Source organism: Ursus americanus, chromosome 28, assembly GCF_024610735.1.
Source record: "Ursus americanus isolate L20-20 chromosome 28, mUrsAme1.1.p, whole genome shotgun sequence".
NCBI lineage: Eukaryota > Metazoa > Chordata > Mammalia > Carnivora > Ursidae > Ursus > Ursus americanus.
In genome coordinates this window covers 14,013,792-14,038,054 of record NC_142154.1, presented here as the reverse complement: position 1 = coordinate 14,038,054, position 24,263 = coordinate 14,013,792, and the positions used below count along the sequence as shown (strand labels likewise).

The following is a 24,263-nucleotide window of genomic DNA, read 5'->3' as shown; positions in this document are numbered from 1 at the left end:
ATAAAAGTATCTCATTTGACTTGTATTCACAGAGTTCTGAGGATAAGGTTTAGGCCCTTACAGATATTCCAGTTTTCTATTAAGTCTATTGTCTTATTTTATTAGTTTTCTTTAAAAAATATTTTTATAGAGAACAATGTGTTTGAAGGAGAAAAGAGACTGCAAGAAATTTTAAAGCTACATCCATACCCTCTTCCTCCTCCGTAAATTTTCAGGGACTTTTGTTTATTTATTTGTTTATTTTACATTTAGACAAGGGATTTAAACTGGGCTGGTATGGTCTGCAGTAAATGGGTAATGTTTGGCCCAAGGAGGGTATCAATGAGTTGTCAACATTTAAAAGTCCAGAAATCTAGAAATTTCACATGAAATCTGGCTTCCTTAAAAATTTTTTAAAATGTGTGGTTCCTGGGTGGCTCAGTTGGTTAAGCATCCGACTTTTGGCTTTGGCTCAGGTTGGGATCTCACGGTCATGAGATCGAACCCCGCGTCGGGCTCCGTGCTCAGCACGGAGTCTGCTTAAGACCCCTCCCTCTCCCTCTCCCTCTGTGCCTCCCCACTGCTCTCTCCCTCTCTAATAAATAAATCAATCTTTTATAATGTGATGTCACGGACTTACAGGATAGCACGCTGTGGGGCTCAGGCACATTCACTCCCATGGTCCTGGGGGCTCATCTCACTCACCAAGGCTCACTGTCTTGTCCCCCTGACCAGCCCCCCCAGGCCTTTGCCTTCATAACTACAACTCTGGCTTGGCATTTCCCAATAAAACATGAAAGTGAAACTTATGTCCACACCAAAACCTACACATGAATGTCCATAGCAGCGAGAAAAAGATCAGGGGTGGTTGGAGGGAGGGACGAACAGACAGAGCAGGAGGATTTGTAGGGCAGTGAAAATACTCTATATGATACTATAAAGATGGATACATGTCATCCCATATTTCTCCAAACCCACAGAATGTGCAAGACCAAGAGTGAACCCAAATGTAAAAACCATAAACTCTGGGTGAGAAGTATGTGTCAATGTGGGTTTGTCAACCGTAACAGACGTACCACTCCGGTGGGGGATACAAGCAGAGACGTATGGAAGTCTCTATGCTTTCCTCTCATTTTTTCTGTGAACCTTAAAAAGAAGTCTTAAAAAGCCCCCCCCCCACCAAATAGGGGGAAATGCCAATCAGCACATGCAAAATTTAACCCCCCTAGTTCAGAAGTTTTAATAGAACACACAGGCATAAAACTGAGAGAGCTAATACTTTTAGAGAGACCTTACAGGTTAGTGAGAAAATAGATTTCTTGATCAATTTCATAGACTGCCGCAGGAGAACAACGCAACAGTCAGTGATGGGCTGAGTATAACTTCTCAAATAAAATTTTCACCCAGAAGTTTTCTTCATGATCTTGTGTCTTATCGTGACCATCTCAAAACTGCTTTTGGGGTGTGAATCCGAGAAATGGAAACACGGAATAGTAAGTTTTCACTCTCTAGCTGCCAGAAATCCCCACTGGGTTTTTTCTTATTTTGGGGGGGGGGGGGGAAGGTTCCTTGGCACCTACTTTCCTGAGCTTGGTTGGAAGTGCTAAGTTTTTCCTGGTGTTAATTATTAATGTGACCTGTTTATGTTCCAGTTATCCAGCTAACCATTAATATCTGTTTACTCATTGATGACCTTTGCAATTTCATACTTCTCCCTTGGCTGTAAATGTCAACCCCCCCCCCATTTTTTTTCATATGTGCCATGTTCTCTTCCTATCTACTGGCTCTCTCCAGCAACTCCTTCACAAAGTAAAATAGTATGGGGCAACACAAATGTGATATTCACATCTATGAAAGACAAGTGCTTTTGTGTTAAGAGGGCTAAGACACAGAACGTTCCTTTTTGGAATGAGCAAGAAATACCCACAAATGGCAGGTGCAAAGACTCCTGGCCCTGGGGGATGGAGGGGTGGTGGTGGAGGGGGGTGGGGGGGTGGGGACAGAAATTGACAAGAAGAAAAGTTCTTTTGCTTTAGTGGAGAGAAAACCAAGGAGGGGACTCTGAACCAGTCCTGGGGAACGGAGCCCGATTTTCTTTTTTTCCAAATGTCAGTATAAGCACTTGCACATTCAAGCAAGCCTGCAGGATTTATCTCTAGTTCCCCAATCAGTCTACATTAACCCCAACACTAGCAAGACATTACCATTCCGCTCCCTTGTAATGGCTAAAGCCGAGATTAAGCAATGCAGCTGGATTAGGGCTGCAACTGGTGACCTTAATTTTACCCATCATTGGAGCCTGTGTATATTTGACTCGTCTTAATTGCATTTACCTAATTTAAACAGACAATAGCAGCGCACGAAAATTTTTTTAGCCCCAAATAATCAGAAAAGGAAGAGGAGCTATTTTTTAGAAACGAAGCACAGAGCACTCTAGGTCTGGCCGCTGCTGGGGTAACAAAAGCAACGGTTTTTCTTTGCTTTGCTCCATTAACATACCAGCACAGGGAAGGACCCATTGAAATATTATTATCTTTGCATAACAATACAATTTTAAAGTCTCACGGCGCTTCTTTATTGAAATGTTTTAAAATATTAATATCATCCCGGCCATAAATAACCATTATGGCATTCATAGAGATTAAAGTTTTGAGATATGCCCTGGGTGTACATTCACATTTTCTCGTTCATTGAGTTCTAACTTCAGTAAAATTAGTTTTTTTAGATACAGCCCTGAACACTTGCTGTGACTGTCACTTCGTGTTGAATTTATCATATAGAATTTAAGGCGGAAGACTGGGGAGCAGTCTGTCACAAACGATTGTATTCGTAATCTTCGAGGGTCGGGATGGGGGCTGGGGAGAAGATAAGCATTCTAGAACACTGCTGCTCTTCATCGCCGAGACCATTCATTCGGCTCCAGCCGCGGGGGTGGTGAGGGGATTTGCGTAGACTGTATCATGCGTTTTCTTCAAGTCTGCCTCTGTGTTGGGCGGCTACCCCATACTTTATGCACAGAAATGCCTCTCAGGTTTTCTTGGCTAAATGATCACTCAGCTTGTCTTTCCCAGTGAGTTCGGTAATAAATAGATATATGGGCTGGACGTGGGGTGTTCTGACTTAGTTAGATCCTCTCGTGTCCTAGAATAGACACGTGGACTCAATCATTGCGCCAGCTACAAAACACAGACTTCCAAGGAAACACAGGGACCAGGGTTTTATGCTAAGTTTACAATGACAGGAGCTGAAAAGCAATTCAAAGTTAAGGTTAGTGTTGCAACTTCATGTCAGTCCCATGCATCTAGGGGGAAAAACGGTCCAAAAGCACATGATTTTCCTCGAAGACTGAGTGGCTATTAGGGGAATTTGAAATTATAGGTAAGTAGAACAGTCGAGTTCATCCTCGAACTCGTTGAACGTGTAGGTTTTGCTCTGGGAACAAAGCAGAGTATTTTCCCAAGACTGTGATTCAGTGGTGTATATTTTCCCTCTGATGTGCAAAGCAGGATTTCTTCACAACCTCTGGATTCTGGAAGTCGACTACCCTTATTAGCTTACAGATCTCTATCTGGGTATCAAAAATCAGAGGCTTTGAACTTTGCCAATCAGAATCCCACATTTACATTTCCTGTCCATGTCACATGGTCAACAAGCTTAATTGACACGTGGAAAATTTCCTTTGCACATCTTATTCAAGGCAACGCTGGAAATTTAGGTTTCTGGAATGTGCCGGCAGCTCTGAGCTGTCTTGGCTTCTCCACTGTTGGCTTGGTCCGTGGCCCAGTATGATGCAAGCTGTGCAGAGCTCAGAACTCAAATTAACTGCTGGGGCAGTATTGGGAGTGTGCTTGGGCCCAGGAGCTTTTCAGACAGGTGGAAGTGGGGGTGGAGGGGGCTCCCAGCTCACTTCCCACTGTGAGGCAGAAGTTACCATTGTTTGGAAAGACTCGGGCCATTACATTCTGCAGGAAACCTGTCCTCAGTCCCACCCTGCAGTCTCCTGAGGGGCCCTTGCCCAGGGCCCCCATGGGGATCCTGGGATTATCCCATTCATAGCACTTACCACATTGCATCGAAAGATCCCCTCCTGTATCTCTTCTCCAACTAGACCTCGGCACCCAGCACAGAGTCTGACACACCGAGATGCTTTCTAGAAGCAGCAGGGGCATCTAGGTAGGCTGTCGGGCTAAGCCGGACTAGCCACTGGAATGGTAATAATAATTAATAATAATAATAATCTTCTCATTATTGCACAGCTACTCAATGGCTATAACTGCTGAGCTGACGGATTTTCTCTGTCTCGAGTTTACAGACGAGAGACTTGGCAGGGTCGAGTACGGTACCCGGGCTAAGTCAGGAAGCAGGACAGCTGAAGGGGAAGAGCTGGAATCCTGATGCCTCCTACTTGATTCTATCTTCCAACTGCACGCACCTCTGCTTGAGCTGAATAAAGACACTATTTCCATCATCACAGTTTAGTCTGGTAGGAGTCACAGCGCCCGTGATGTCCAGAAAGAGGATTCTTGTTCAAAAAGAAGGAGGTCCAGGCCTTGCCTCTGTCCCCCTTCTACTGGCACTCAGATTACCTTTTTTTCTATTAGTTTTTAGTCTCCGCAGCATTTCCTTCTTAACATTTTACAATACATTGGTGGCGCCTCTCTCTCTCTCTCTCTCTCTCTCTCTCTCTATTGGTGGTCTCTTTAAATATTCCTACCTGAATTAGACTCCTGGCTTTACCACGTCTATCTGTGCTATCTTGGGCAAGTTGCTTGCCCTCTTTGGGCCTCCCTTTCCTTATCTGTGATCCATGTGCATGGGGCTGTCTTGGAAAGCAACTGTTCTATTACTTGTAAAGATCCAAAAACAGTCTGAGAGGGGGAGCAGACACGAGAGACCATGATTTATCGTTTCCCTCTATCCCTGTCTCCTCTGGGTGACGCTATCCCGGCCTGCACAAGCCTTCATTACTTCCGTGGCTCTGCTTCCCATGAGTGCTTTGCGGGTGCAGGGAACAGCTGGTGAATGTTTGCTGAGCCCGGATGCCTGCGCCTGGTCCTAGCATCTAGTTGCAGCCATCTCCTGGTGGTCCAGCCGCTTCCCCAGGGGGTGGCTACAGATGGGGGCCAAGGTCCTGCTAGGAGCTTGGTCTTCTGGTCTTCGCCCCCCTTCCTGGCTATCAACATCTCTCTCCCCTTCCCTTCTTCCCTCTCTCTCTGCTCTCAAAGTTCCCAAGCTTCTCCCCTCTCCCTCCCGGTGGGCATGGTCTCCTCCCAGCGCATGGGGGCTTTGGGGAAACAAAAGCCAGGTGTCTTGGCTTTGGCCTCTCAACACGAACGTCCGCCTGGGGCAGGAGCACAGAAAGGCCTGGCTTCCTTTGTAGAGCAGAGAGCAGGCAAACGCCGAGATAAAAACACAAATTAATATATCAGTAAATTATCCTGCCACGCTGACATACTCTCTAATCAGGACAGGGAAAACATGGGGAGGATGCCAGCAAAGAATCTGGAGGAGGAGGGAGGAGCCAGCGAGACAAGGGCTGGAGGAGGAGCAGACTTTTGGGAGGCTTCAAAGTCTGAGCGCTTCCCCCGAGATTTCACCGAGTTTGTGGGGAGCCACAGCCCGCTGCCCGCGGAGGGACGGGCAGAGAGGCAAGACAGAAGGAAATGAAGAATAAAAGGAACCTAAGAAGAAAAAGGGCAGAACAGGCAGGTAATGACAAATAATCGAGAGGTGCGCATGACTGAGAGCTTACCGTGTGCCAGGCACAGCTGGCGCTCACCCTGGATGCCGTCTGACTGTGCTGCCAGCGTCCCGGCACCTTCCGTACCGCGCATGCTCGCTGTTATCCCCATTTGAAAGATGAGAACACTGAGGGGGACATGAATAAAGCTGAGCGGACATGGCCAATTTCCCACCTCTAGTGATGGGGCTGGGTTTTCAGCCAGAGAACCTGCAGCTGCACTTATCCACTTTGCTCTCAGGCTCCCCACTAACAAATCCTTGTTTTGATCAAACAGTGGTGCCGGAAATTAATTTCATCGGCGGATACCTGTGAGGCCAAGAAGACATGAAGAATAGAAAAGAAAGGGGCGCCTCGGTGGCTCCGTCGGTTAAGCGCCTGCTTTCAGTTCAGGTCAGGATCCCGGAGTCCCATGTTGGGCTTTTTGCTCAGCAGGGAGCCTGCTTCTCCCCCTGCACCTCACCCCAATCATGTTCTCTCCTCTCTCGAATAAACAAATAAAATCTTAAAAAAAAAAAAAAAGAATTGAAAAGAAAATGAGGCTTTACTCCCAGGACTTCAATATGAACACACGTTCCAAAGTGAAGAGTAAAGCGATCCCATCCTATTCCAACCAATGAAGAGTTTCCGTAAACATGGCCTCGTTGGCTCTACCCAACGCTGTCAGATAGACCAAACCCAAGTATCATTGCCATTTTACAGATTTGGAAACTGAGGGTGAGGGAAATTGAATAAGAGGCAGAGTTCAAGACGGAACACAAATCTATTGGCTTGAAATTCAATGCCGACGGGATGGTGCGTGTTATCTGTCAAGGTGTCCCCCAGCCCCACACTCGGGAGCTGGCCCGAGGAGGGGAGGAATGGAATCTTCCTTGACCCCATGCAGACTGCTGGGCTCACTCAGGGGCAACACACGCTCAAGATCAGATGGTGGGGACTGTACAGATGGGGAGGGAATGGAGATTTTTAGGAGGGTGTCAGTTTCAAGCTTTAGATTCAGCAGAAAGGGAGAGAGTGGGGATTCGAGATACAAAGTGAATGTGGCGGAGGAGAGCAAGAGCAGCCAAAAGGCGCAAAATCATGAGACGAAAAGGAAATGCAGGTGGGACCGAAGAATGGCTTCCGACTGTAGAATGCTGGACATGCAGTTTGGAGAAGAAAAAGATGGGAAAACAAAGTAGGCGGCGCAGAGGGAAGGAAGTGGAGAAGAAAGTGAACATGTGGACAGTTTGGAAGTTGTCCTCAGGAGCTAGAAACGTTGCCTGGAATTTGGACAAAACGGATGGCTGTGTTAAGGGAATATCAAGTGTGGGGGCAGGAGAGGAAACACCTGTGTAAAGAATGGTGTGGGAGAATCAGGGCCACACCTAGACCAGAAGATTCGGGCAGACCGGTGGACATCATTATGATGAGAACAGAAAATAGCATCGCTAAGTTTTGGCCAAAATAAAAGAAAAAAAGGCGGGCAATGGGAAAAGGAAGGACAAAACAAAACAAAGCCAATGTTCTTTTCAGAAGTTGCTAGAATCATAACAGAAATGTTTCAGCCTTAACTATTAGACCAACATTTCCTGAACGTGGCTGTAACAGCTCCTCCTCTTTTTTTTTTTATTTTTTTTATTTGTAAAGACCTTCTTTCATATCTTGTGGGGCCATTCTTTTATTGGTATAACAGTATTAAGGTAAGCCTCTTTTGCCCATAAATTCACCCTCCCGAATTATAGTAGGTTTTGAGTTTTCAATCGTGGCTAATAATTCTTCCCTTTTTTGCTGCTTTCACGGTGTCCGCCTACGTATGACATCTGGTAAGGTATGGGCTGGAAATCCAGGCTTGTCAGCATTTTCCCTGTGTACCTATCCCAGGAGGGTGGGTGTTGGCTTCAGGGACGCTCTGGGAGTGTCTGCATCCGCCCCGGGCCCTGATGCTCTCCTGGCGATTTTGCTGGCCCTCGGGATTTTTCCTGCTTACTTCCTTGGTTCTTAGCTTCCATTCAGAAAGCAGAATTTTCCAGCTAATTGACCTCTAAATAGTTGAAGCATGATTGTGTTATTGCTACTAATATTGGCATTGCATAAAAGCAACAAAATCAGCCTGCAGATTATACACTGCCGAAGCCCTTTAAACAAACAGTTAATCCAGAGATTAGACTGCATATTTCGAGGACGTTTTCAAATTTTTTATCATGCACACACGCTCATCTGATGCTTGTAACAGTGGCGAGCATATTGTTTGTCAAATGATAGTGTGCCATAGTGTGAGAAATACAAGCCAACCTACCGGTGAAGTTAAGAAGCCAGGAATTCGGCCATGATCAAACACATTCCTCTTCTTCCTACAACTCCGCCAGGCTAGAGTGTAAACTCACCGGGGGAATTTATGCTGTTTTCCACAAGTGGAGTCGATGGAGGCATTGCATCTTTTTTGAACAAACTACAGACCCAGAATTTACACAATGTAGACATTAAGGTTGACCTCTTGCTGTGAGATGGGCTATCACTAGCCCCAAAGGTTACTCCAAAGATACTTCTTTGGGTGAAACTAAGAGAGGGCATTTGAATCCAAACAGTTGCATGGAAGGAAAAGAAAAGTTAACACTAAAATGGCTTCCAGGTGAAGGGAAAGAATGGTGTCACTTTCTGCTACATTTAGAGTAATTTGTTTCACACCAGGCATTACTTTTATCCCCCCCCAACCAATATTTTATCATGAAAGTTTTCTCTTGAAGAATAAAATTTACTATGGAAGGTTTTAACCAAGGAAGTTGAAAGAAGGAAACAGTGAACGTCCAGACACCCACCATCAAGATTTCACAATGAGTATTTTACTCTGGTTGCTTTATCCCATATCTTATCATCTGTCCATTCTTCTACCCGATCATGGTGTCCTGTTGATGTTTTCATGTTGATTTTGGATACATTTCAAAACAGGTTGTAGGCGTTGATACCCTTCCCCCACCAACCAGGTCGGCATGCAGATCATTAAGTAGAGTTTAATATTTGTTGACAGGATTTTGTTTTTGAGGCAGATCCAGTGTCATGGACAAATCATAAGTTCATCTTTAGATTTATTTTGGCAAATGGACACAACTCGATAACCCAGATGACTGCCAAAATCTGGAACATTTCCATCATTCCAGAGAGTTCCCTCATGCCCAACCCAGCCAATCCCTGCCCCATCCTCCCATAGACAACTGGCATTCTCATGGTTTTTTTTTTTTTTTCACCATAGATTAGTTTTGCCTGTTTTAGATTTTGATATACGTGCCATCATACCATAAGAACACTTTAAGTAAGGCTTTTTCACTTAGCATAAATATTTGGAGATTAATCTATGTGGTTGGGTGTCTGGGTGGTATATTCCTTTTTACTGCTGAGTACTATTCCATTGTATGAATATTAGCACTGGGTGCTATTTTAAGAAGGATAAAATACATAGTACCAGAGAAAGTCCAGGGAAGAGTTTCTAAGATAATGAGAGGTTGGGGGAGGGAAGGGGATTTGAGATATTTACAGTAAAATAAAGGAGCACATTTAAAAAAAGGACATGAGAACTCCCTTCAAATATCTAACATAGGGGTCAGCAAATGTTTTTGGTTAAGGCCAGACAGTCAATATTTCATGCTTTGTTGGGCCATATGGTTTTTGTTACAACTACTTAATTCTGACCTGGCAGTAGAAAGCAGCCCCAGACCATGTGTAAATGAAGAAGTGTGGTTGTGTTCCAATAAAACTTTATTTGTGGACACTGAGATTTGAATTTCAAATATTTTCATGAAGTATTATTCTTTTTTCAATTTTTTATAACCATATGAGTAGTTGAAATCCATTCTTAGCTCACGGCCCATACAAAAACAGGCCACAGTTTGCCAACCCCCGATAGAAAGGACGGTCAGACCAAAGAAGGAATAATTAGGACTCTGTTTAAGGCTAGTGGGCAATATGAAGACTGAAAGAGGCAGATTTGGCTCAGAGAACTAAAGATCTTTCTATTAAGTCGTGTTGAAATGTACCCTATGTCCTCACCCTGTCTCTCTCCCCTGTCCCCACTGGTGCCATAGAGCTAAAGGGACAGGCTCCAGACCCAGTCTCTTCATTCAATTCCCCAGCTCCTCTCTGTCCAGCTGTGTGACCCGGTGCAAGTTATTTAACCTCTTCCTGTTTCCTTTGATCCATATATAATGGTAGAGGCATTGTAAAGACTCAGTAAGTTAGTAATTACAAGTCCGAAGAACAGCACGATTTACAATCAGTACTCCGTATACATAGTACAGCGTCTGGCATGTGGAGTGTGAGAAGTAAGTGTCATTATCATAATAATTATCATCCTTATATTGTTCTGTTATTACCCCCAAGAGGCTGGATAGACACATATGAGAATTTTGTTGAAGGAATTCCTACTGTTCATGGTAGGTTGAACTAATAGATGCTTAGATGCTTTCCAGTTCCAATAATCAAGTGTTCTCTTCAATTTAGTGCCTGAGGCCTCAAACCTGAGACTCAACTGCTGTTGAAATCCAAGAAGACACAGCACAGTGTTTTAATCATTCACGTTAGCTAGCCTGCACAATAAGGCAAAAGAGTATTTCGTTTCTACTTGATCTTTCCCAGTCTTGGATCTTGCACTTACCTCGCAGGGCACCATATTAACTATAAAGACTTCGGTAGGTGTTGACTGGTAGTAATGGTACTTCAATTTTTTTCCACATGAGAAAGTGAGAGGAGGGGTCTTTGCTTTGTGATGGGAGGTGAGTTACACCAAAAGCATTAAACAAGGACAAGATTCTTCCCATGAGCTGTACTCACCTACTTGGCGATGCTGAGTACCCGGACAGCCGTGGGAGTATTGTGAGACTAGGTCTGGGTGTCGAGGGATGTCATGTGACTGTGCCCAAAGCCGCCATGATCGCTGCTGCCTGTCGGGAGGAGAGTGATAAAGGTAGAGTTGGCTATGGCGGACCTCCATTGGCCCCTCCTCACCTCCCAGTTACAACTCTTGTCCTATATCATTGTCTTTGTTTACTTGCTCTCTGACATTTGTGTTCCCAAGCCTGTTTATCTTTATTGCTGTCTGTCTCCTTTGCCTTGTTTTCCTCTGTTACTGGCTGGAATGACGCTCCCCACGTCTAGGGGCGGTAAACACAATATGCAGTCACAAAAGAGAAACAGAAGAGACCTGGGGGACCGTTTATGGCAACGTATTCACTTTCTAGATGAGAAAACCAAGGGTCCGATAAGATAGGACCTCATGCGATCCTCATGGTTTCCAGTCCAGTGCTCTTCTCATTGCGCCACATTAATCTTTGTCTAGAAGCAAGATCTAGTATGGCGCAGTGTTTGGGAGGCATGCGCCCTACATTCTTGCCTGAAATGCAGACTTTTGACACTATTTCCACAGAAGGATATGTTATAACTGGAATTATGGTCTCTATTATATTGAACATTTACAGATGACATTAAGAAATATTACATATTAAAGCCTAATCCATTTTTTGGAATTCTGTTTGGGATGTCCTTTTTGGAATCTCAAAACATGACATCAGTTTCAACCTCTCCACAACTCCAAAAGCTTAGAGGGAAAGATGGGAGGTGCTGACCACAGCAATCCCCAAGTAGTTAAGGTGGAAGGGAGAATGCAAAGCTTTCTGGTGATTGAGGCTCCTAGCCATTCGACAACCACAGGAATGGGGCTATCCTCCTTACCTCTCTTACTTCCATATCACTCAATAAACATTGCCAGTCATCTCATATGTTTTTTGACGCATGAAAGAATTCGAATCGACACTTAACCATTTTCCACCTTAATCACTTACACGGTTTATAGCACAGGAAACACCAAGTTTGCACAAAAACAATATCATAAGAGTTACTGATTTTAGGAGTAAAGATTATCGCCTCCCTCCTAACTGACTTTCTGAACTTTTTGGATTTGGCAACTATGGCTTTGAATGCAAATGCATTCTGCTTTTTGTCGTATAATGAAAAACGACACACTGATATGAACTATGTGGCTGATTGACCCAAATTCCTTTTTAAAAACATGGTATAGGGGCACCTGGTTCGCTCAGTCAGTGGAGGGGCTGCCTCTTGGTTTCCGCTCAAGTCATGATCTCACGGAGGGTGAGATCCAGCCGGCCTCAAGCTCTGCACTCAGCGGGGAGTCTGCTTGGATTCTTGCCCTCTGCCCCCCTTCCTAAGATAAATAAATAGATCTCTAAAAAAACATAGTATATCCCTGGAATGAGAAAGCCATCTCACCCCCTTGTATGAGATACCTATGTTAATGCCTTATTCACTTAAAGAAAAGGTTCTTTTTTAGGGAGAATACAGAATTGTGCTGTCAAACAAGCCGAAGGGACAGAATTTGTTGATCACAGTGGAGGCTTCAAGAGCGCACATCTCCATTAGAGGTGTTCCGTGCAGGGTCACAGAAGGGTCTGCGAAAGATAGCCAATGAGACGTCTGATTTTTCTTTCCAAGTCTTGTCTGTTTCCTTCACTCTCTTCAAAACAGCCTTAAGTAGACATATGTCACTCGAGGTCAAAGTAAAAAATAAAAAATAAATAATAAATAAAAGTAAAAAGAAGAAAAAGGGAAAGACCTAGCATAATGAAAGTTTTCCTTTATTATCCGATGCTCATGCATTTTAAGTACTCACCCAGATGGGCCGTACAGAACAATATTCCACGCTGTCAAGACTTCTGATTCCGACGGCAAAAGCCACTGAATGAAATAACCGAATTCCCGCCATGGAGGAAAAAATGACTTTAAAGTTGTAGCCGAAGTATTTGTTTAGCGTGGGGAGAATCAAGAGTTTCTGGTATTTACAGCGGAAAACACAACCACCAGCGGCCTATCTTTCGGAACAAGAATGCATGGTTAAATTGGCCCCGCTTGTCCTTAGCAACCTGAACTCAGAGGCCACATTTTTTCCTCTCTAAGAAGCAAGTTGGAACTTGAAAAGTATGTACCATGTCGCGAAAAGGGAGCAGTGAACTTTGCTCAGGTCTGCAGCCAGCGTTGAAATCTGAACCTTCAGAGGTTTTGGGACTGGTGCATTCCCTGCCCCCTTCCTTTGAAATCCCTGTCTACCCAGTGCTTTTGCAAAATACCTCCGTCTGGGGCCGGAGGAGTCCCTGCCCCTACAAGAAAACCTGCTCTGTCTACGTATTTTTGATGTCATTTACAAGGAAGTCCTCCCAACAACATCCAAACATGAAATCCAACTTTGTAATTAATGATCACATTTTACCTGCTTTTTATATCGCTTGAGGGCCATGGAGAAAGATTTCTTTTTTTTTTTTTTTTTTTGCCTTTAGTTTGCAAGTAGCTTTCAAAATTTTTAAGATTCCCGGTGGCGAGATTATCACCGGTTGGAAAGATTTCCCTTCTATGACTAAGGGGAAAGATCTTGAAAAGCCACTGAATTCAGGCTGTTTGCAGTATGAATCTTTTCACAACGGCAAGTTACTTGGTAACTTGAGCTGTGTTCGTTCCTGAAATTCTTTCACATAATTGAAGATTAATTTGATTCCCTAGATTGTTGAGGGTTGTTGACAGTGGGGGGCTGGGGTGGGTGGAAATAGATTATTCAAATCACAAAGAAGTAGGTGTGCCCTAAGTGACTGTTCCATTACTGCTCAGAAGTGTTTGCCTTCCTCAGTATTCAATTCAGACTCCCGTGCTGTACGATCATGCCGCCGGGAGAAAGGAGAGGGCCCTGCCGATGTGCGGAGAGCAGGTGAACCTCAGAGAAACTGAAATATTTTGTCGAGAGAGTTTTATGCATTAATGGCCCCTCCAGAATCCATTACCGCCGAAACAAGCCAACTCAAGGGCTCTGGCTTTCTCAAGTGTCTAATGTAAACAATATGAAAGTCAATAGTGGGGGACATTCCAAGATAGTATGAACACGATTGATTTATTGATGGTTGCACAATGGGAGGTTATCTTTCGTTAATTGACTCGGTAAATAAACTCCTAGGCCGCAGGGAATGGGGGAAAGTAGCTGGTGGAGGGGGAAAGGTGAGCACCTGGGTTGCAATTTTTTTCAACTCCCAGCCTGTCTTGGTAAATTCCAAATACCACTCCCGCTGCCAACCTCAAACACAGGTTAGCAGAGTTAATTCTGCCCAGAATTCAGTCTCCATCCCCCTCCTGAGGGGAAGATGCAAAAATCTTGTGTTGCTGTCAACGTTTGCTTCAGGAAGATTCAAAAGCTAGTAACACTAGATGTTAAAGAAAGAGAGAGAAAGAGAAAAATGCACCGACTCAACTTAGTTTCAAATCTAGAAACATTTGGAAGATGCAGGTACAGCGGGTGTGACACGTGTAACCTCTGAGCAGTGAGTAGTTGAACGCTGGGGAAAACACGGCGTTTGCTGTTGACCCTCATTCTGCAGCCCTTCCCTGGAAAGCCTGCTCTAACTTGGTGGCCCCTTCCTGGGAGAAAAGACAGGAAAAAACACACCCCCGACATATGCTGTATAAATTCGGGGCAATTCCCAGTATCGTACCAACCGAAGTAGCATCTCCGGGTGGATAGGTAACATTTTAAACTTGTTTATATGGATTCTCTAGGGGACTTTGATTTATTTTGTATTTTTTCGAAGTTTTATTTACTTTAGTCATCTCTACATCCCACGTGGGGCTCGAACTCACTACCCTGAGATCAAGAGTCGTGTGCTCTTCTGACTGACCTGGCCAGGCACCCCCTCTTTTGGGGATTTTAAACTTCCATCAGATGTGGTTTAAAAATTAAAAATTCTCATGGCTCATTCCTTTCTATCTTCTGGAACTTTTCAGAAACACCAGCTTCTCCTTTCACGATGGCTTTCCTTCTGTCCTCTTAAGGCATTTTTTTTTTTTTAATATGGGCATTCCTTCATGCCCGGACTTTCCCCTTTCTCTGTCCTCTGCCAGATCTCCTAGTTCCCCCAGCTACTGGCTGTGCTCTCTGCAGAGGAGTCCAGAGCATGAGTCAAATAGCATCACTTCCTGCGAGAGCTCATTTTCCATCTCCACCTATGAGCCTGCCCCAGCTGCCCCGTCAAGCATCTTTCTTCCTGGCTTCTCTCTTTCTGTACATAACCCCTCGCCCTAGCTTCCCTTATCTTTGGTCCTAAAACTTGCAGTCCACCTTATTTTTCCATTTCCTGTACCTGTCCCATCTAGTAAGTTCTCAAGTCTTCTAGACTTGAGAAAGCAAGTCTGCTTTCTAAAATTTATGTACTATGTACTTAATACATACTTACATACATACATACATACATACATACTGAATACATACATGTGTATTATGTACTATGAACTTATCCAGTTTAACCCTCCGGACTGGAATAAATTAATCCAGGGATTGGCATGTGGGGGGTAGTCAATTCATGTCTGTTGAATGGAGGAGTGAATGAGTGCGTAGCTTTGCCTGCTACTGTATTTTTTTCCCTGTGATAATCATCTCTGATCATATTATTTCAGGACTCAGAAACTATCAGAAACTACTTATCTCCCGAATTAAGTGTAAGCTCTTTTGTTCAAGACACCCACAATCTATGCCCCCTGCCCCCCCCCCCCCGGATTTCTTTTTCCACCAAGCTTCAACACATCCTATGCTCAATCCAAAATATTACTGTTTCCCCTAAAGTCTTCATATCTCGCTATCTGCATGTTGTAGCTCACCTTGATTTTCTTCAGCCAGAATGTTCAACCCTCTTTTCAAGTTCAAGTGTCGCCGGGTTCTTAAGGTCCAACCCAAATGCCACCTTCTCCATGCAGCTATTTTTAATTTCCGTATGCCTCTCTCTCAGCCACGCTGGATGAGCTCTCAGCCTGTGTCATAGATATTTCCATACCTGATTTATTCTCTCCTAGTAGAACGGAACCCACTTAGTGGACAGCAGCTAAACCTTCCTTCTTTTCCTGTGTCTGGATCCTCGACCCCTCCTACATAGTAAGTGGGCACAGAGTACTGTCTTTGAATTACAATGATTGTTATTTCTTTCTCGTTGTTGTGGGATTTTCTCTTCCTCTTTTGATTGCACGTTGTTCAGCCTGGTGTGCATATGTGTGTGGTTCCCCCATTCGTTCACCCAATTGGCTCCTCCGGTCTTGAAATACACATTTGTTCACCAATATTTTAAAACCGTCTTCAGGATGAACGGAGGTATGGCGGAAAAGCTTCTTCTCTGTGGATCCGTGCAGCGTGCTTGGAGTTTACCCAACTTTATGCTCTTTCTCTGCCCCTTTTAATGTCTGGGAATTAGTTACACTAAAGTTCTACTGCGCGAGGAGCTGCCTGCAATTTGAGATGCAAACTCCAACATCGTGGGCTACTTTTTAGAAGCCTGTGGTCATTTGGGGGAACAAAGGCACTCCTGTTTCCTCTTCTCAATAACAATTAAGACATCAGATTAATAGAATCTTTAAATTCTTCAACGATGCTTGCAGAATCCTTTGTGTTTGCCTTAACACAAAAGAATACTTTCCAAGCCATAAAGGTCACCCAAGAAATAAGAGAGAGACAGCTTATGAATTGGGTTTGCTGGTAGATTTTTGGAGAATGGCATGTGTCCTTCGCAGTGCGTTCTGGCTTTGGAACTACTTGGCATGGGAGCATTCTGTGATCTACTCCAGAGAGGCATTTCTTGGGCAAGGAATCCCCTGTGGGGAAAAGGAAGGGACCTGCCTTTAGGACAAGAAGAGGAAAGGAACTACTTGGCATGGGAGCATTCTGTGATCTACTCCAGAGAGGCATTTCTTGGGCAAGGAATCCCCTGTGGGGAAAAAGAAGGGACCTGCCTTTAGGACAAGAAGAGGAAAGGGGGAGGCATGGGGGGGGAGAGTTCTCCATTCGCATCCAGGGTTCACATAACGAGTGTAAGATTGTTGCTAATGGGATTTAACCACAATACCTCTCCCTAACCTTGTCACCAAAAAGTAGTCTAATGCTCCTTTTTTCAATACCGTCTGCCTGGTAACTATGCAGAAGTCTGTTCTCCCAATTTTCTAAGTGGTAATCCTAGAATTATCTTGGCTCAGAAATAAATGAAGAACTCGTGTACAGGACTCAAATTTCCCTACAGGGGTTGTAACTGAAACAAGGCTTAAGTACCAGTACACAAAACCTCTCGAGCAGTGGACAAAGTGTCAATTGCTCAACATTGTATCGGACGAGGCCCTCCGTCTTTCTTTTTTATAAAGCTTGGGATCAAGTTTGGGTAGGGAGTAAAAAGCAAGGCAATTTCACTCCTTGAAAGGCTCGCTAGCTGGGAAGGGTAGAGCTCTATTTGGCTCTGTGGTGGTCTCTCCAGGAAGCTAAAGCCATCGGGCAATGAAATGGTAAATCGTGTGTGTGTGTGTGTGTGTGTGTGTGTGTGTGTAGGAGTGTGCGCAGGAGGAAGGCAGGTTTAGGAAGATGATAATAATTCTTAAAAAGAATCTGGTCAGGAGAAAAAAATAGAGTAGTTACACGGTATGCAGAGCAAGGAGCCTATCTCTGGACCACCTGTAGCACATGGCGAACAATTATTGTGATACAGTGCAGATAGGGCCTGGATGGATGCAGCCCAGCTAATCTCTTACACGCCACATCCCCTCCCTCTGGGCAGCAATAATATTAATAAACCATCAGCCATGTATTGAGTCCCTATTCTAGACCAAACACAACGCTCTAGTTGTATCATGTCATTTGGTTCTGATAACTGTGCTCTGAGAAGCAGATAAGGGGGGGGGGGTTGCCCCAGATCAGGTAGCTGCTAAGTGATTGAGACAGATCTGAATCTAGTTCTCTTTCTGACTCTGCTTTTCGGTGTTTCTATGTCCCACCTCCTATTCTGTTCTCTGCTGCCCTGGCATTGCATGGTTTTAAATTCATATAGAAAAGCACTTTGACCTCAGAGGAAGGCACAACACACACACACACACACACACACACACACACACACCATCTATACCTAAATCTGCATTTTAAGTGGACTGGTATCCTTAGGAAAGGAATAATGAGGGACTTTCATTTACATTTTAATTTACATTCAGATATCCTGGAACTGTAACTTGTACTCTTCTGTTTTTTTAAAAAAAATCCCTTTCCCTTCTTTTATTTACGGTGATCCCTGGAGATTCTGCTATGCTCATGTTCCTAGATATGGGACCACAGCGGTGGGACAGTGATGAGCAAGATAGAAACACACCAGAAAAGGAAATGAAAGGGTAGAACCAAGGGGGACAGAACCAGCTCTCAGGGGCTACTTCTTCCATTTTGCATAGCAACCTTACGGTCTGTTCAGTTTGGCATCTTTGAATTTTAACCCCGGGTGAGTCAGGTAGATGACGGTGAATAATTGCAGGGAGAAACTTGATTTATAGGAGGGTAAAGGATTTGACTTAATCCAGACAGCGGATTCCTCTTCTAAGGGCATTTTAGTGCAAGGCGATTTTCCCTTTTTTATAGCTATCCTCTTCCTGAACAGGTGAGAATCAAGGATGGTATCTTTTGGAAGGCTAATATTCTTTCATAAACAAACAGATTATGAATAAGAAGTAAATTTCCTTGGATGGCATAGTTGTTAGTTTAATGTCTTATATGAAGAAGGGATTCGATAATTATTTGGCAAATCAAATGCGGAAAGAAACATTTGGCTATGGAGGACCTGTTAAGTTTTCTGCCCAAGCAGACAAACGGATGTATTCAATCTTTTGCAACCTCTTTGAGCCCACTTGGACAAGCTCACCTCCCAGGCTCTGCTGAGCTGTAATATTCCATGGATCTATACTAGCCAAATTACCTTTCATTTCTGGGCTCATTCTTTGAGGGATGGGCTGAAGTGGTCGAGCAACCAGAAATCGGCTGTTGAGCCCAGATGTAGTTATAGATAGAAAACAGAATCCTTCCTCCCCGCAGATCAAAGAGAAAGAGCTCTTAGATCTGCTCCAGTTTGAAGCAGATGAAGAAGAGAAAGAATACCGAGGATCAAAAATAGTGGTGTATATAAGAATCTAGGCTTATTACAGAGACCTGAGAAGCAACTCTCCGGAGGACGGTCTTGCTGCTAGTTACCTGGGATTATTTAATTACAAGCAATTCATGATTACCTGTGAACGAGAGAAATAGAGTGGAAAACTCCAACAGTAGATGTGGTAAAATCGCCTTGGGGATATTCTGTATGATTCTCCCCCCAGAAATTTGCCTTCCTAATTATGTGATGCTTAGCCCAATATTAAAAATTAGTTGGTTTCCCCAGGGTATCTCTGAGGTTAAACTGCAGAGGGAGTTGGTTGAAGAGCATGCCCACTGGAATAGGGAATATGAAATATTTTCTTGCACTTATATAGCAAAAAAAAAAAAAAAATCCCAAAGTTATTTTAATCTTAAAGAGAAGCATAATTTCCAGCACCTTCCCAGCTTTATGTATTGCCTGGAATGCTATAAACATTTAGAACAATTACAGAAATGAGATTATGTTTACTTAGGTGCATTTTTACCTTGAGAATGTCACGTCCTCACCCCTATCCTTCTTGAAAGCCATAGCCAATAACCACATCTGAGACTCAAGCGCAGTGTCCTGAACATAAGATGATCCAAAATGTTTGTTGAGTAAGCATGTGCTTCAGCTTAGGAAGGGTCTCATTCTGTAGCACTGAAGCAACAGATTAAACAAGATTGAAACGTGAAAGGTACGGGTGGCTTGGGGATTCTAGACCCTTCACCCACAGAGTTGTTGTCAGAGGGGCCCTGGACTGTGCTCCTGCCTCCTTTCCTTTGTTTCTCTTAAATTTAAATGATTTCATATTCTAATATTACTTAGGTGTGTCGAGCTTGAAAGCAGGCACACTCCTTAAGTCTCTGACTCCGACACAACTAAATCTGTAACAAATTTACAGACTGCATTCGAGCAAAATGACGAACACCACATTCAAATTAACAACATGGATTTAATGGGATGGATGACGGTTTGCTGACATTAAATCTCCACTCATGGCATTAATATTGTACTGATGGGCATGCAGAAGAAGTTTTGATTTTAATCTGCCTATATTTGTGTACGAGACTATTATCTAGCCCTTTTCTCTAATTAAACGACTGCAGAGCTTTGGTGCACACAGCCTACTGCAATATCCCTTGAACTTCACTTGACATAAATACATAATTTGCTTACTGGGTTTTGTGGGCCTGAATAGTATACGGTTTTGAGAACTTTCTTTAATAAAAATGTAGTGGAAACAAAATTGCCAGCGCCTTTCCCAGAGCCTTGAAAGGAAACTATGTGCACAAGGAATCCTGAAGCTCAAGGTTCATTATCTTCATGCTAAATCCATTTGTGTTCTGGTATCAAATCCTTCTCTGTTGTTGCCAGTAAAGCAGCAAGATCTGGCAACAGTTAGAAGCGGCATTAAATTTTTTTAAAAAATTGATTGGTTAAGCAACTGCCTTTGGCCCAGGTCATTGGTTAAGCAACTGCCTTTGGCCCAGGTCATGATCCCAGGGTCCTGAGATCGAGTCCCGCATCAGGCTCCTTGCTCAGAGGGAGTCGTCTGCTTCTCCCTCTCCTTCTGCCTGCTGCTCTCCCAGCTAGTGCTCTGTCTCTCTGTCAAATAAATAAAAATAAGATCTTAAAAAATTTAAAAGAAAAATTTTTTTAATTTTAAGATAACTTTAAATGGCACATTCGTACTTTTAAGATTATGTTCAAATATGAACAGAGCATTAAGCATTTTTCATTGATAAACACAGAGATGGCTGAGAAATAGCTATTAAATTCTTTCCCCTGATAAATTCCTTGGAGGAGGGATACCGGACAAAGTTTTAGATTCTTGCTACACTTTGCTATTGGATTGTCAGTAAGTCAAGATGTGGGGTGGAAATCGAGAGGTTAGGTTAGCACCTCCCTGGGACAGCTTTTCTTAACCCGCCTGATTTCTCAGAGCTTGAACTTTGGGCGCAGCCCCCGTGACTTTACAACCCTTGGGCTCCATATCTTGCCTGGCTCCTGGGCTCACGGCGAGGTTGGGAGGACTTGTGGGCAGGGAGGGCCAAAGTGAACCTCAGGCTAGTATTTCTCCAGGGGCCAGAGGGACAAACAGAATCCAGACATCAGGATCTGTCTCAGGGGCAGTGTCTCAGAGTCCAATGATTGTGATCAAGTGTGTTGTAAGTCTGAACTTGAGGTGCCTGCAAACGGCCAGCGAAGGGGGTATGGAAGGGCCAGACAGGCAACGGAAACCAGGGTCAGGAAGAACTTAGAGCTGGGACAGTGGTTGGTCTTGGTCTCCCTGCCTTTTTTCCCCGGTACGAATCATATCTATAGGTTGTGCTCCTAAACCCTGGGTGTGAAACCACAGTTGGGGACAGGACATGGCTATGGATCTTTCTTACTGGGGAGATTCTGGAATTATTTTTACTAGAGCTGACTGGAGAATAAAATGATAGCCAATATCTTCCTTCCCTCCCGCAGGCTCTCTTCCTTCTAAGTCAGGAGAATCTTCTGAGACATCCCCATGGTGCTGAGATCTATAATACATATTCTGATGTGAGCTTGGTTCCAAGCAAATGTTTGTCTTGGAATATTGTGAGGCTTGTCATCAGACACCCTAACTTTCTATCTCCCTCCCTTATGGGGTTACTGTGAAGTTCAAGTGTGATTTGTAAAACGTATCACTCTCTACAAGCTTATTGCAGTCTCATTTCTTTCCAATAGATCTGTTGGTTTTTAATCTCACCTGAAAATTGGTTTCAGGTGAGATTACATCACCTGATATATACTTAAAAACTTGAGATATAATTGACCTGTAACATATATCAGTTTCAGGTGTACAATGTAACAACTTGATGTTTGCATATATTACCAAAGATCACCAGGATAAGTCCAATTAAGATCCATGAGCACACAGTACCAAAATATTTTTTTTCTTGTGATGACAAATCCTTTTTCTGTTTCCTTTTTTTTTTTTAATGTTTTTGTTTCTTTTCTATTTCTGGTGAAAAATGATTCCATTGGAAATTTTATATCAGAAAAAAAATATTTTTAGAGAAGGGAGGGTTTCTCAGATTTAAAAGAGAATTTTTCTTTTTTTAAAAACTCAGAGCTGTTTGAGCTAGTAAATCAACCTCTTTATCTAATCAGTTAGGCCTTTCATACAATACACTCAACTAATGCTTGGGTAGAATATGTATTTCCAGTCACATGAGGTCTTATCAGTTATAATACAGAAAAAGAATTAGCCACTCTTCTACTGAAAGAGGATACCCGTGGGCTCATTCATTTTTTTCTTGAAATATTTGAGGAGAATCTGAAAAAGCTTATGAAGTAAACAGCTTGTTTTGTTCAAGGAGCCTTCTCTGAAATAGTTAGCAGGGTTCATCTGATGACATTAACTGGTAATTTCCATGATGTCAAGGGCACGCTGGAGACTGAAGAAGGGTTAAGCTGACTCGCACGGTCAAAGCATTACAGTAAACTGACTTGGCAGGCTACCCCTCAGGTTGGCACCTTTCACCACCTAATCACCGACAATCCGGTTTTGTGGTGTTCACTGGGCTACTTTCTCAGAGGCCAGAAGACGTGAGGCAGACGTGGCGGGAGGTTTAAAGCGCCATGAAGCTGTGATGCGTAGATTTCTAGGAGACCCTACTCAAGACCACCTTGCCATCAAGGGCCGCCCAAGGATTAAAACATTAAGGAAAACCTTTTTTGTTCTGTTTCTTCCCCCCCGCCCCCCCCAGAGTGTTTCAAAAAATGAACTGAGTTTCTGTTTACCTTCCTGGTGCCTACTCCCAAGTTTCTCAGATAGGCCTTTCTCTTAAAACCTTTTTAATCCCTCATGTGATTATCGACTCTTCTGTGAAAGAAGTCAGGTTGGCCCAGGAACTTCACTGAATAAAGATGAGTTTATATTTTAAAAAGGAAACAGCTGGATGGCAAAATCCAGGGTGGGAGGCAGCTCTTGTTTCATTAGCGAAGGGAAGTCTGAGGGCCCGAGGAGAACAACTGGGCCGGCAGCCATGGCGGGGAGAAGAAAAGGAAACACACGATCATAAAGAACTAATCATGAAAAATGGAAAGTGACAAAGGGCCAAGAACAACAAGCAATAAATAGATTTGGAAAGAGGGGGAGAAGTCGAAGAGGAATGCACGGCCATGCTTAGGAGAGGGGCAGCGAGAGCGTGTGCGTTTCATTTGAAAAAAGAAAGTCATCATTCTGAAAATCATTAAAAAGTCCTATGGAAAATGTGTGAGGGGAACTTTGCCGACCCAGGTTCTCTTTCGGTTGATGTCACGTCAGAGTGTACTTCGGAGCGTGGGGAAAAGCAGAACGGGAAGGAGGAAGTTCACGTTCAGTGGTGCCAGAGTGATTGTTGGTTTTTTTAATTTTTTTTTTAAATTTTTTTTATTTATTCGACAGAGATAGAGACAGCCATCGAGAGAGGGAACACAAGCAGGGGGAGTGGGAGAGGAAGAAGCAGGCTCATAGCGGAAGAGCCCGATGTGGGGCTCGATCCCATAACACCGGGATCACGCCCTGAGCCAAAGGCAGACGCTTAACCGCTGTGCCACCCAGGCTCCCCGTTTTTTTTTAATTTTTAATTTCTGCCTGATGGTAGGGAAAGGAAGCAGTTAGTTTGGCTACGTAAGATCGAAGACTATACCCAAGCTGGTGTATCAGGGGCTTTTCTAGAGTAACTTATACCCATTCTAGCCTTAAATAGAAATACCATGTATATCTTTACCTGGGTGGTAATCACCTAATGCCTATTTGTATATAATGAGGGAGCGATGGCTTATACTCACGGGTAAATCTCTAAATATTTTCAGATGAAATTAGCATGAATTTAAGGAGGACCTAAGAGGAAAACCAGATCCTCCTCTGTCCATCTTGAAATCTCTTCAACATGGTAAAATATGCAAACATGGCCGACAGTTCAGGCAAGCCTAGAGAGAAGACTTTTTTTTTTGTTTTTTAACTATTTAAAGTTTTCCATCAGTTATAGACAGCACCTTACCAATGAAATGGTGCTGGTCTTTTATTTGGGGCATGCTTATTAGGTTTTTTTTTTTCTTTTTAAATTAGTTTTTAATAGTGGCATTTGTTTAAGGAGGAGAAAATGCTTGGTGTTGAGTTCTGGAATGTACATTAATCTTGTTAATGACACCACAGTTCATGGTTGGCAAAACAGGACTTTTGAATCAACCTGTTTTTTTGTGGTAGCTATACTTGAGAAATAAGGCCAGGGAGCTAGAGATACATGAAAAGCGCGTGAAGACAAGATACAGGATTTCCTATGATTTTATGTTGTTCTTAATTAGGAAGCATATTGGCAGCAAATGCTAACATGTGTTAGGATGTTTAGTTGTAGCCAAATAAATGTTTTCTATTACAACTCCGAATCCCATTCCTAGTCAGAACCCATGCTGTTCTGATCATGGCTCACAAAATCCCTTTACAAGTCACCTCAAGGGCCAATTTTCTTTTGGCTCCTGGGGCAAAACCACTTTTCGCCACATGTTTTCCTGAAGGGTCATCTTCATCCCAGGGTAGAAGTCAAGGAATGAAGTGT

The 24,263-nt window shown here is 43.5% G+C and overlaps 1 protein-coding gene and 1 long non-coding RNA gene across 21 annotated transcripts in view; one reads left to right on the top strand and one right to left on the bottom strand.

Annotated features, from left to right (window-relative positions):
* The window catches only part of LOC123790807 (uncharacterized), a 116,714-nt gene extending 103,574 nt beyond the window's left edge, over positions 1-13,140 (bottom strand). Inside the window, exons 1-2 of one of the 3 annotated variants that reach the window (XR_015722114.1) lie at positions 12,375-13,134; positions 10,523-10,632 (exon numbers count right to left, since the gene is read on the bottom strand). This is a non-coding gene — a long non-coding RNA (uncharacterized LOC123790807). Of the gene's footprint in view, positions 1-1,531; positions 10,633-12,374 lie in introns of those variants that run through there. The other 2 variants (XR_006779206.2, XR_015722113.1) reach the window with 2 other exon arrangements.
* Positions 1-24,263, top strand: part of LOC123790808 (uncharacterized) — a 274,206-nt gene that overhangs the window by 128,736 nt on the left and 121,207 nt on the right. The window lies entirely within an intron of this gene.